The sequence below is a fragment of the Bos javanicus genome, chromosome 4, assembly GCF_032452875.1.
Source record: "Bos javanicus breed banteng chromosome 4, ARS-OSU_banteng_1.0, whole genome shotgun sequence".
Classification (NCBI taxonomy): Eukaryota; Metazoa; Chordata; class Mammalia; order Artiodactyla; family Bovidae; genus Bos; species Bos javanicus.
This window is the reverse complement of record NC_083871.1, coordinates 59,963,380-59,976,189: the sequence shown is the minus strand read 5'-3', so window position 1 is coordinate 59,976,189 and position 12,810 is coordinate 59,963,380. Positions and strand designations below refer to the sequence as shown.

The 12,810-nt window shown below is 35.8% G+C and overlaps 1 long non-coding RNA gene across 4 annotated transcripts in view; it reads left to right on the top strand.

Annotated features, from left to right (window-relative positions):
- LOC133246127 (uncharacterized) overlaps window positions 1-12,810 on the top strand; it is a 162,096-nt gene that overhangs the window by 136,740 nt on the left and 12,546 nt on the right. For all 4 annotated transcript variants that reach the window (XR_009735920.1, XR_009735922.1, XR_009735923.1 and 1 more), the window contains one exon: window positions 10,358-10,537. This is a non-coding gene — a long non-coding RNA (uncharacterized LOC133246127). The remainder of the gene's footprint in view (window positions 1-10,357; window positions 10,538-12,810) is intronic.

Genomic DNA, 12,810 nt, shown 5'->3' with positions numbered 1-12,810 from the left:
GCTATCATCTTGCAGAATTTATATGGATGTCTTCCAGTGCTTGAGCTCAAGATAACGTCTTGTGCATTGGAGAACAGAGTTAACTAAAGCTGAAGAAAAAGCTTTTAAAGACTTCCTACTTGATTTTTCAGCAATCCCATAGATATTCTGAGAATTTTGAACAGTAGTTTTAAAAAACCATGATTATTACATATTGGCATAGGATATGCGGAAAGCTTGGGATGAAGAAACAATGCAAAATCAGGATGACCGATACACAAATAAACACAAAAACAAATGGGGTGGAGCTTTTTTATATTTCTCTCAGCTAAAGGCTTTATATATTTATAATGAGGAAGGATACAGATGATACCATAATTACACTGAATATATTTGTAGTTTTTAATATATATAAAAATCATATCTGGTAAACTGTTTACAATTTATATTTCATTTTACAATGTGGGCTCAACCCATTTTGTTGAATTTTTATGTAGCATAACTATGTCTCAAATACTGCACAGGACACACTTCTGCTAATTTTTAAAAAATATTTATATGAAATTCAAACAACTGGGTGTTGTATGTTTTTATTTGCTATATCTGGCAACCCTATTCTAAGAAGTTATTTCTGTCTTAAGACAAAGAAATTTCCTATTCCTTAGGTCTAAATGAAATCGGCGTTAACCTCACCGATTCTACCCTGTTGAAGTCTCAAGGGATCTTCCAAATTTTTGGCAAATTTACAAGGAATTTTCAATTGCAGATCTCTCCAAGTCTTTGGGTTTGTGCACGCTTGCATACTGTACCTGTCTTACGGCTCCTCAGTCTACATGATGCTCAGCCCTTTCTTCAGTCTCCATGGACAGCCCCTGTACACTTTGCTACCGGCACCCACCAGCGCTCCAGGAATTTGAACTTTTGTTTCTCTAGTGGATGGATCGTCAATGAGAGGCAGTACTAGCCCTCCTTCCTTCCCCTTCTTTCATCCTCTGTACTCAAATCCCTTCTTCCTGGCAGCCTTTAGATAGCTAAATTCTTCACTGTAACTTTGAGGTCAGCCTTTTAGGCCTTGATGCTAGAAATCAGGAGGGGAAAGGAGTTCACCTTCTATTCTAAAAAATTAAAACATTTTTCCCAAGGGAGATTGATCTCTCTTGAGGTGGAATTCTGCTACCAGCTGTGAAGGTAATGAATTTTTTCCATCTTATTACATATTTATTATAAGCGTAAAAGCAAGTCTACGAGAAAAGCTGGGTTCAGTAATATGTTACATTGGAAAAATCAGTGTGAATTCATGTCCTTAAAAGACTTATTTTCCAGCTCTATCATTGTTATAAATGGCCCTACAGCAGGGGCACTAGTCTCATTTATTATCAACCCTCATGTATACCCCTAGCACACAAGTTTTGATCGCTGGAGGGTAGATGACTCCGTGTCTGGTGCAAAGACAAAATGAGATGGATTCAAAACAACAAGCTGCTGCTTGAAACCTCAGAGGTAGAGCTTCAATGACAGAAGAGCCAGCAAATAAGGACAGAAGTAATAATGCTAATGGTTAAATTGGAACAAGTTAAGCCTGCAAAAAGCATGAGTTCACAGTAATACTCAAAAGAGGAAACATGAAGTATGCAAAGAGGTACTTGTAATATGGAAAAGAATGTAGGATCTTTAAATCTTTATCGATTAAAACAAGTAGGAAAATGTTGACACGTGATGTTTTATTCTCTTTGTTTAGCATATATTTCCATATATTTAGCACATATACTCATTTGTGTAAAAATGAAAAAGGAATTAAGATAAATAAATGAACCAATATGACAGGATTTCTGTGCAATAAGGTAGACGTTTTTCTTGACATAAAAATGACCAGGAAAATACTAACAGATGTATCAGAATTAATGGTGTTATATAATCATAACTTACAGGGTTGTTAACATTGATTACAACTATGGCACGTAGGTATACACAATGGCCATTACAAAATGCGATGCTCCAAAATTATAAAGGATCCAAATGTTTTGAGAAGCAAAAGCACAAAAATTCAATCCTTCATCTCTTAGGAGATGAAGTATCTACTTATTATGAATAAAACTTTATGAATTTTTATAAACTACTAATAAGAAATATGTATATTTCAATACTTGAAACAAACCAGGTCAGTGATTCATAATATCAAGGCAATGGCATAGGGGATTCTGGCTATGTGAAGCTTTGAGAAAGCAAAGTCATCAAAAGTTAAGGTTTATATTAAAGTCAGGGATACATGGGTATCAGGATGTGATGACTGAAAGTCTGATGTAAAAGGGCAATCAACCTATTGCAGAGACAGAAGTTTGCTTTATCGTGGACCATACAACCAAGTCCAGTCCCACACTGCAAATGTAAATGACTAGCCAAGAACCTGGATTCTGGTATTTTAAGTTAACATTGCCTTTCTTTTAGACCTGGAAAAAAATTTTTTTTAATCCCTGTGAAGATTGTAAACTTTGGTTCTGGTAAAGCTTCATAAAACTTAGGAAGGTATAAAAATTAGAACCCCGAAAACATGTAAAATTAAGAATTAAAGCACATTTCCTTTATGGTATTAGCACTTTTGCTACCAGTATTATTTTAAGGTTTGGGGCATTATAAATCATTGTGTTTCTGTATGTTTTGTTTATTATTTAGAGTATTTAAAGTATCCAAAAATTCAGTCACACTAATTTGCCAACTGCAGTTGAAATTATTTAAGTAAGTTGTTCACTCAGTCCTGTCTGACTCTTTGTGACCCCATGGACTGCAGCCTGCCAAGCTCCTCTGTTCATGGAATTTTCCAGGCAAAAATACTATGCTGCTGCTGCTGCTAAGTCGCTTCAATTGTGTCCGACTCTGTGCGACCCCAGAGACAGCAGCCCACCAGGCCCCTCCCCCCCGTCCCTGGGATTCTCCAGGCAAGAACACAGGAGTGGGTTGCCATTTCCCTCTCCAATGCATGAAAGTGAAAAGTGAAAGTGAAGTCGCTCAGTTGTGTCCGACTCTTAGCAACCCCATGGACTGCAGCCTACGGCTTACTATATCCTATTCCAGGAGATCTTCCTGATCCAGAGATCGAACCCTCATATTCTGTGTCTCCTGCATTGGCAGGCTGATTCTTTGCCTCTAGCACCACTTGGGAAGCCCTTCAAATTGTTTAAAGGAATTTAATTAATCAATCTTAGAATTAAATGCCCACAAAAAATGGATTTTCTAAGTTTTGCTTTTTAGATACGTGAATTTAAAGAATTAAACATTGAGTAAAAGGAGCCATTACAGTTGAACTAAAATAATTCATGAGTTGTAATTATACAATAACTTTATTTTTGTCTTTTGCTGTTTCTTTAAGTCTATTCTATAAGGCTAGTTCTTCTCCTGTGTCTGTTAAAAATAAGAGCCACATCTGTCGTTCTTCTAGTTATGGTTGCCTTAAGTTTAGACACAATCTTTAGTTCATAATTAAAATGTCCATTCTCATGTCCTAATCAAAATTCTAAACTTAAATTTGAGATTTCTGTCTATTCCTAACTTGAGCCAGACTGGAATCCTACAACTGGGAAAAGACATGATCGCTTGCATCCCTAGCATTTCCATTTTTCCTCTTCATCCCCTTACCTTGATCTGGCTAACTACCCTTCTGACCACTTTGTAGTCAGGGTATTGAATGGTAGAGCAAAACAAAGATAGGAGAGTCTCAACTGACTGATACTGTCATTGGCTGGTCTATGCTCTCTCAGACCAGTAGGAGATTAAAGAAGGCTCCTTCTCTTTTAAGTGTACTTTAGAAACCTTCCCCTATCCAGTTATGGGGACATCTTACCTGAAGTTCTTTTGATGCTACCCAGTGCATCTCCATTTTGCTTTCCCAGCCCTTTAACATTTCTTGTTATTTTCAAATTCTCTCTTTTATGGTCAACTGCCATGTGGTTTTCTTGGCTGAGTCTTAAGATGACCTCACATTGGGTTCCTATGTGTGTGACCTTCAATCTGGTCCATGGAAAGCATTCTTGCAGGATTTATTCTGAGTCTAAATTTATAAGCCAGCACCAACTCTTTTGCTCCATTGTCAAAACAGCAGGCTACCTTCTCTCTCACCCTTTAGATTTCTTACCTGTGACTAAGTAACTTGTCCATTGTGTCTCCAGACTGCATGTGACACATACCAAGCCCTCCAAGTGGTCTTGAAACCACTCATTACATTCTCACTTCCCTTTGGGAACGATGTGGCATTGTGGCATAGTTCTCCCCTCCAAGTTTTTTGGAATATGCCACTCTTGATCTGTTTAAATCCTTCTGGTGAGTTTGTGGTTAAAGAATATGTGAATAGTTTCCTAAAATCTCCTTTTGAATTCTGTGTATGGTCTAGTGTCTCCTTTGGAATGCAGTACCTATTATATGATTCTATTTTGGCCAAACTTCCATTTTAGTATGTAGTAACATAAAGTACAAATTTTAATGAGTGTTCTGCTCCATGCACAACATTTTGTCCTCATCAGAGATGCTTATAACAGTAAAGCTCTGAGCTAAAGGACTCTGGGTATTGTAAACATCTGTCAATAGCTATATAAACTGGGTAAACCTCCAAGTTAGAGCTACAGTTAATATTAAGGAACATTGAGAAAATTAGCAACCCCTGCTTAGTGAACACGGCTTGAGTAAGACTTTTTCCTAATGCACATTAGCATGGTCTTTTATGTTTCCAATTAAATTATTAGTACTGAGAGATCAAGTCAGAGCTACTTAAGAACTTTTCATTGGTGGGGGATCATGGGTCTTAGTTGTTAATTAACAGCACAGGAGTACTCCTGTTTCCTTAGGTCTGTAATGGAAATCTTGGCTTGAAGCCTTAGCACCTTTACTATTAGAAAGGAACCCTGAGGTATCAGGTGATTTCTTTCCATTTTCAAAAGCATTTATGGGCACCAAATAGATTATTTTCCTTGAAGATTATTTTATCAGTATTTAATAAGCTTTATTTCAGAATCTCCTTGGTTGTTTTAATGTGAAGATTTCTAGTCCCCATTCCACATAGATCAGTAAAACTCTGATGGACCCCAGGGGTCAGCATTTTAAATTAGGACTGAAGCTGATCTAAGGGATACACTAACAGAATTCTTTCACGAAAAGTCCATGGACCTAAAGAGGCAGATATGCCACCTCTCATTCCCCCGTCACAACTACATATGATAGACTGAAAAATGTCCCCCACTTGTTCAATATAACTCAATCCAGAGGGTTATTTGCCCTGAAATTGTCCCTCCCTTTTTTCAATGTTAGAGGCACAGGGCAGAAACTGACCCCAAGAAAATATCATTGAAGAAGACACCACTTTAAACTATCCTCTTTGGGCAATTGGATAAGGAACCTAAGCTGGGGAAAACCATTTATCTTCTCTTCTGACTTTACTCTCAGATCTCATTGATGTTTCTGTCTTGTTTAATATTAGCCATGACAGGTAAGTTTTGCAGATGTAATTGTTCATAAAACCAGTGTTGATGTCCATCATTGACTCAGCATCATGGGAAAAAGGACTCTGGATACATCAGCAATTACCGTGTTTGTCTTCTGTCTGATGTGGAATCAATGGTATGCGAATCTCACAATGTCTTTATCTTGAGACACAGATGTTAGTAGCTTTGACTTATTTTTCATTGCTTTGACAATCTGTCTTAGACTGTGAAGCAATTTTAACTCTGTGATGCCAAACAGAAACTGCCTGAGAGTTGGGGTGATCTGAAAACAATCTGGCATCTAGTCAGTCTAAGAAACCCATCATGTCCCACAAAGTGATTGCTCCATTTGGATATGTTCCCTTATATGTTTTTGCTTCTATGCCAACCTATTACTTTATCCACCACACATAGGTACATTATCTTCTTCCTCATTTTTACCTAGGCACTGCCCCTACCTGAAACTTCAGCAGCTCTTTCATGCTAGTCACTTTCTCTGGGGACAGAAGGTAAAGTCCACTCAGTTCTGTCCCCTAAGACAGAAGAGTTAGTCTTTTGCTTAGTCATTTACTCTGGGAGGGCTTGGCCCTTCTACTCGGCCACACTGAACAAGCAAGATGGCCTGTGGAGCCAATCAGCCACATGCCGAGTTTCCAACTGCTCCTATCACTTCAGACTCAATGAAACATTATGCTCCAGGGGTAGACTCTGGCATTCTAAGCATCTGCCTGCCAGGTGATAGGTTCAGAGTGCATGGGTGTTAACTCCCTGGGAAAGAAGTCAGGAGGAAGCAGGCAGAGCCATTCCTTTACCTCCTTACCTTTTATCAGCTATTTCAAGGCACAGCTTCTCTTTGCCTCTGGTCCAAAGAAGACTCACGTTCTAAGTAGCCAGGCCGGCTAAACACTCTGCACCTTTTTCTGTGGCTTACAGAGAAGTGATAGGGAGCACACAGCGACTCACTTCATATTGGTTTAGAGCCGTTTTTGCTGACGTTCCTTTTTACCCTTGTTTTGCACCTCCCAAGTAAAGGATCTGCACTTTAATACTTGTCTCAGGCTCCTCTTTCACCCTGGCTAAGATGTGTGGCAGTTATAATAGCCTGGGTCTTGGGAGTGGGTTGTATACTTTTCACAGCATCTAGGGTGTTTTCTGATTGATAGCCCAGGTAAGCAAAAGCGAACCTCTGGAATGTCTACTTTGATTTGCAAAAATATTCTTATGGCTAAATATAACACAATGCACACACATACATTAGAATTTATTTCTAATCATGAAACACTGAAATACTTAATTTCTTGATTTTCATTAGTTGTAAGGAGGGAAACGTGTGCTCTAAGTGGTAAATATAATCAGGTCCTTTATTTCTGTATCAATATTTCCTTTCCAATGAGTGGTTTTGGTATATTTTGTGTTGTTCTTGATGTTCCTGGCACCGTACAAAGGTACAGGTTGTTACCTCAGCACTCCCTTTTCTTCTCCTGATTGAAATCTCACATAAAGTGTTCCTCTTTGTATCGAAAAGAAGGAAAATTGAGGAACCGACAAATTATAAACCTGATTTTCTCCTTAAATAGAACTTTGGTGTTTTTAAGAATTGCAACTGATGGACCTAGCAGAATACAATAGCAACTTTCAAAAGAGTAATTTTTGTCTTCCGGGACTCTGGAGCGTAAAAAAATCGAATGATCTTTTATCACAAAGAAAGTAATATTTTAGGCAAAAGGTTAAAGGCTGGGGAGAGGGTAATTCTGCCTTGTAATTATTTACATCAAATTTGACATGTATTTACAAGATCGCACTTCTAAAAGATGTCTTTTCTATTTCTTTTTAACTCTTGGAAATATTTGCCAGTTTTAAGTGAATTGCATTTCATACCCACTGAAAATCAATGAAAACATGTGTATTGATCCACTTTCACCATTGAGCTTGATTGTTCTATTGTATAATCATTCCAATAATGGTGTTTTTAGAGAAAGCAATGAGTTAGCCTTTATTTTCTTTCCGTCTTGAAGCAGAAACAGGCCAATAAAAAGGTAAGTGACAGGATTTGACAATCGAGAGTTTCTACATTTCAACCTCAAACTATCACAAACGACAAGAGCAGGGCCTCATCTGGCCCCATATGTCTGATGTAGACACATGCATACCCACGTACATTTGTTTTTACAGAAATATGTCACCTGTTGTTTGTATAGGTCTCCCCATAGGGAAAGCCCAGTTGGAGGTACTAAACTAATTGATCCCCAGGGCTTGCCCAGATCCCTTTCCTGGTATGTTGATAGCTACATTTTTGTTCACTTTCTGAAAACTGAAACCCTGGGTTAGGTTTTTACCTGCTTAGTTTTTTTTTTTTTCTTGAAACCTCATTATGCTAAACAAAGTTGATTTTTATTTTTTAGAAATGAACTTGTTTTACATCATTGTTTTTCCTTTACAAAATCAATTCTGTTTTTTAGTAGGATAATATCTGGCATGATTTTATCTTTTCCCTTAGAAATCTGTCTAAAAGTCTGCTAAATTTGCCCCTATCTAACAAGGCTCCCGCATTGTATAGGGAGTGCTTTCCCTTTAAATACACAACTCATGTAATTGGAACACATGGTATAGAAAGTGAAACTATTAAAGTTTTAAAATTTACTGTGTTTCCCATTTCAGAAAAAAGTTCCTTTTCTAAAATAAAATTGGAGAAATATATTAAAAGTTTAAAAGTTGGCTATGCTACGAGGACAGTGTTCTTTAATAGTGTCAAAGAATGATGTGAAAAATATACTACCCAAGGAAAGACAGTATAGAGGGAGAGATTATCCTCTTTTATTACTGATTCCTACCAGAGAAAACTTTAATAAAGAAGATGTTTACCTTCCTGAAAATGCGATGAATCCCTGCAGCTACCTAATAAAAGAAAACAGAAGAAAAGAAGTAAGGTACTGCTATTATTTTTCCCTCTTAGGGCGGAACATCTTGCTGTTTGATTATTTTTAGATAAGGAGCTTTGAAACCTTGGATGATGAAGTATTCTGTCTGTGGGTGATTCTGTCCATAGATGATTCTTTAGTAAACTTTTGGAAAATACTTGTGGGGACCATGTTGAGGCTCACCATTCCCCACCTCACTGAGATAAGAAAGGAGTCACGATATTTTGGACATGATTCTATCAGAAAGTCATATCTTATGAGTTACTTAGAAAATTCAATATACATAAAATGTATGTTATTTATTTAGCAACTCTAATGAGATGAAAAATGTCCCAACATGAAGTTAGGACAATAATACATACTTAATTCATTTGTGTGTTATCCAAATATTTGCATGACTTTCTAAAGCAAGACTTGCAAATTCAGTGACATTTTTAAGAGGCTGCAGTATGATAGGCTACTATTTTGAATGTCCAGGTATGGCATTTATTAGTTACAAGTATGAATGATCATTGAACTGAGTAATTGAATGTACTCAAATGAAGCAAGCATCTTTCATGTGCAGTATTATTGTTACCAGTTTAAAGGAACCTTTTGCAACTGTTTTGAAAATCAGTTTTAGTAGAAAAGATCAAATAACTTTGTTTTTATTTGCTGCTAAGGTCTTAATAGTCTTAATAGACTCTGAACTCTAATAATCAAAGAAGTTGACTTAATATGCTTTTAAAAAACACTCTGATGGTAAATATCTAATCATTGAAGTTTTTGTTTAAATTCCTTTGCTTATATTTGTGCTTAAATTGATAGTAACATTCTCTTTTCACTTTATTTCAATGGCTCTAAAGTCATGTATATAATGGAAATACTGGGTAGAATGAGCATAAAATAATTTTTTCCAGTTATTACCACTTCGGCAATTATGTATATGTGTATCAGCTGCTGTACTTGGAAAATATTAGGAGGACACAATATAATAGACATAATTTAGATTTCTATGATATTTGCCTTTAAAGTATTCAGGAACTAAAATGAACAGATTTTTTTGCTCTTTGCTGCTTTTTTCACTCTTCAGGTTAGTCTTACAGATGTTTGGGCAATATTGATCTGATACACATATGTAAGGTGAATGCCACCATTCTATGAATCATTATAGTCCAACATCTGAATATATGTAGTCATTTGAACTACCAGGTGTGAATGTGTTATTAAATTACAATAGTTGAAGTAATGATGTGGTACAGAACAAGAATCTAAAATTGGTGAAAATAAATAGAAAGCCCTGTGACAAAAAATCTGAGATATATTCAGTGTCAGTATGATAAAAGTAATAGCTCAATTATTTGGAAAATGAAAGACTACTCAGTAATAATGTTCTAACAATTGATTAATTACGTGGTTGAAAAGTGATGGAAATGTGTTTCTATTTTGTATTCTATTCCAAAATGCATTAAATATTTAAACATAAAAATGAAATCAAAGAACTAGATGAAAATGGAGCTGAGTATGTTATCTGAAATGCAAATGCAAATCAAAGAAATGCATATTAGAATAATGAAATGTCATTCTTTCTTATCAAATTTGCAAAGCCGTTAATAAACTTTTTTTTTCTTTTTCTTTTTTTTTTTTTTTAACAAACATGCCCTACTGGAGGACTAGAACTTGGTGTGTTCCTGTTGGGCAATTTGACCTTGTCCTTTAAAGAATGAAACTATCATTTAAATGGAAATAGAAACTGTATCTGATATGTTTATTACATGTACCTAGTGTTAACATTAATTAATGACTGATCGTGATATTTTTATGTATTTCCAAATCTTTCTCAATAAGTATGTTTGTGTTAATTAGGAAAAGAAACAATATTCAATATTAGTTTTTAACGTTTAAGGTATACAGTTCATGAATGGCTTCAGGGTTAGAACCGCAGGTTATATAGATACATCAGATTCTATGTATCTAATTTAAAATAATCAATTCTATTTTATATTGCTTCTCTAGATCTTGGGCTTCCCAGATGGCTCTAGTGATAGAGAATATGCCAACAAATGCAGAAGATGCAAGAGGTGTGTGTTTGATCCCTGGGTTGGGAAGATCCACTGGAGAAGGAAATGGCAACCCACTCCAGTATTCTTGCCTGAAGAATTCCATGGACAGAGGAGCCTGGTGGGCTACAGTCTGGTGAGTCACAAAGATTCATACATGACTGAGCCACTGAGCACATCTAGATTTTGATTCACAAGTCAATTGAAAAGTAAAACAAATATTCTGTATAAAAACACATGGAGGTCGTTGGATCCATGTGCTTGGTGTTGATATGTTTAGACAGACATGAAAATGTTTCTGAATAAGAACTTGAGGAAATATAAACTTTGATGTCTTGCTTTATAAACTCTAGAAACTAGTGTATTATGTGTCTCAGTTGTTCAAATTAGGTTAAACATTTTCTGAAAAAAATTTTTTTTTAAATTTTGCCAACCTCCAGGCTTTTGTTCTTCCTGATTCAGTCTTAATGCATCTGGCTCCTGGAAAACACCTTCTCATCTTTTAATGTCCTGCCAGTCCTCTCTTTCCTAAAAGGCATCAGCTCATCACTTGGGTTGAATTGACTACCACCTCTCCTTGTAGTTTGCATGTGAGTTTCGTACTAAATGCTAAGCTCAATGAGTGCATGGAGTATGTCAAATTCATCTCCCCTGCCCCAGAAACTGACATAGTGTCTGGTAGATGGCCAAAAGAATATTGGTCGAATGAGTTAATAAAAATAACACATCATGGTCACATATAGGGATTTTGAAGGCTATTGGCTGGATCAGTAGAATATGAGAGATGATTTGAAGGCATTTATAAATTGTCGGTCTTTTCATTTGGTAATTTACTCTAGAATATCAGAAATATCATGGATAAACTATAAGTTCAAAAGCATGAATTAATAATCAAAATCTCAGAGGAGACTAAATAACATGGAAACAGATAATGATTAAAGCATATTAAGTGGCAGCATAAATGAAGCATGTTAAGATTTAAAGCAAAGAAGAACTGAAGTAAGGATGTATTTAAAAGCTCTGCTTCATCAGCTCAACAGTGCTTATCTATAAACCACTGCTTCCTTCAGAGTTCTCTTTAGAAATTAGTTAGTAAATCATTGCTGTGATAGTCATAGCTCTTAGTACATTTCTCCAAATGACTGAGCTTAAACATAAACTTCGAGCCTTCTGATTTATAATCCTTGTGTTTTTATTAATCACCTCCCCAGGTTTGCCATATTTAATTTACAATATTAAACTATAAGAAACTAGCTCCATTTCTTAATGAATTCACTGCTATAAACTCTATTAATTGAATCACCAAAAATTGTATCAGTGTGCCAAAAGGATGCCAAATTTACCAACTGAATTTTCTGATTTCTTAAATTGACCTAAGAGGGATTCATAATAATGCAAGGTAGTATTCATTCATTCCTTTATTCATTCATACCTGCTGTATCAGTCTTATCAGTCTTCCATAAGAAAATACCACAGATTGGGTGGCTTAACAATGTATAATTATGTTATGGCGTTGCTGTAAACACAGATGCACGTTTACATTAACATGAAAACTCTTAAATTTCTCACTATTCTCTGTATGAAATTCTACATGAACATACTTTTAGACATTATTTTAGAAAAATTGCCTTGAGGAATTGATTCCTTTTCCTCCTGGCTGTCAGTAACTTCAGAACCAAATAAGAAACATGATCACAACACCTATGTTTTCTCTTCTAGGAGGTGCATTTGTATTATTCTCTCATTCTATTGTTTATATTTTATTATTTTATTGATTTCAAACTGTCATAAGACTTTTGTAGAAAGAAACATGAAGTAAATAAATCTTTTTTTTTTTGATCCTAGACTTTATGAACATTTTAATAGTTTTTTTAGCAGCTGGTTTGATTTTATATTAGTTCTGATATTTCATGATAGCCTTAAGCCTGTTTTTGATATTTTCTTTTTTATACTTAAAAATATGTCCAGAAACTGGTGTGAAAAACCTTATGTATATGGATACTCTAGAATAGCACATCCATTAACACTTGTCAAGCAAAAAGTTCACTGGACAAAGTTCAACCTGCAAAGAAGGCCTTATTCGAGACCTGTTCAACCAGAACTGAGACTGAGTGGGAGTTGTATTTTGTTTTTCTAAGATTTGAGGTGATGCTGAGAGTTCCTTAGCCATCTGTATTTGTTAATCTTTGCTTTACCCCAAAGAGTAGCAGTCTTCATAAGGTGATTTTACAACTGGAGCAAGGTGGCCAGGGAAGTTCGGCTGTTGGCTGTTAGGCGCTCAAAGAAATTGGAGGGCAGGGGTTCTGTCTTCCTCAGTGTCTGAATTTCAAAGAGATGACTTCCAGTTCCTTGAGAAAGACATTCCTGGCTTATAAAATGGCCAGAGGCTTTAAAATTTTTTTACATCTT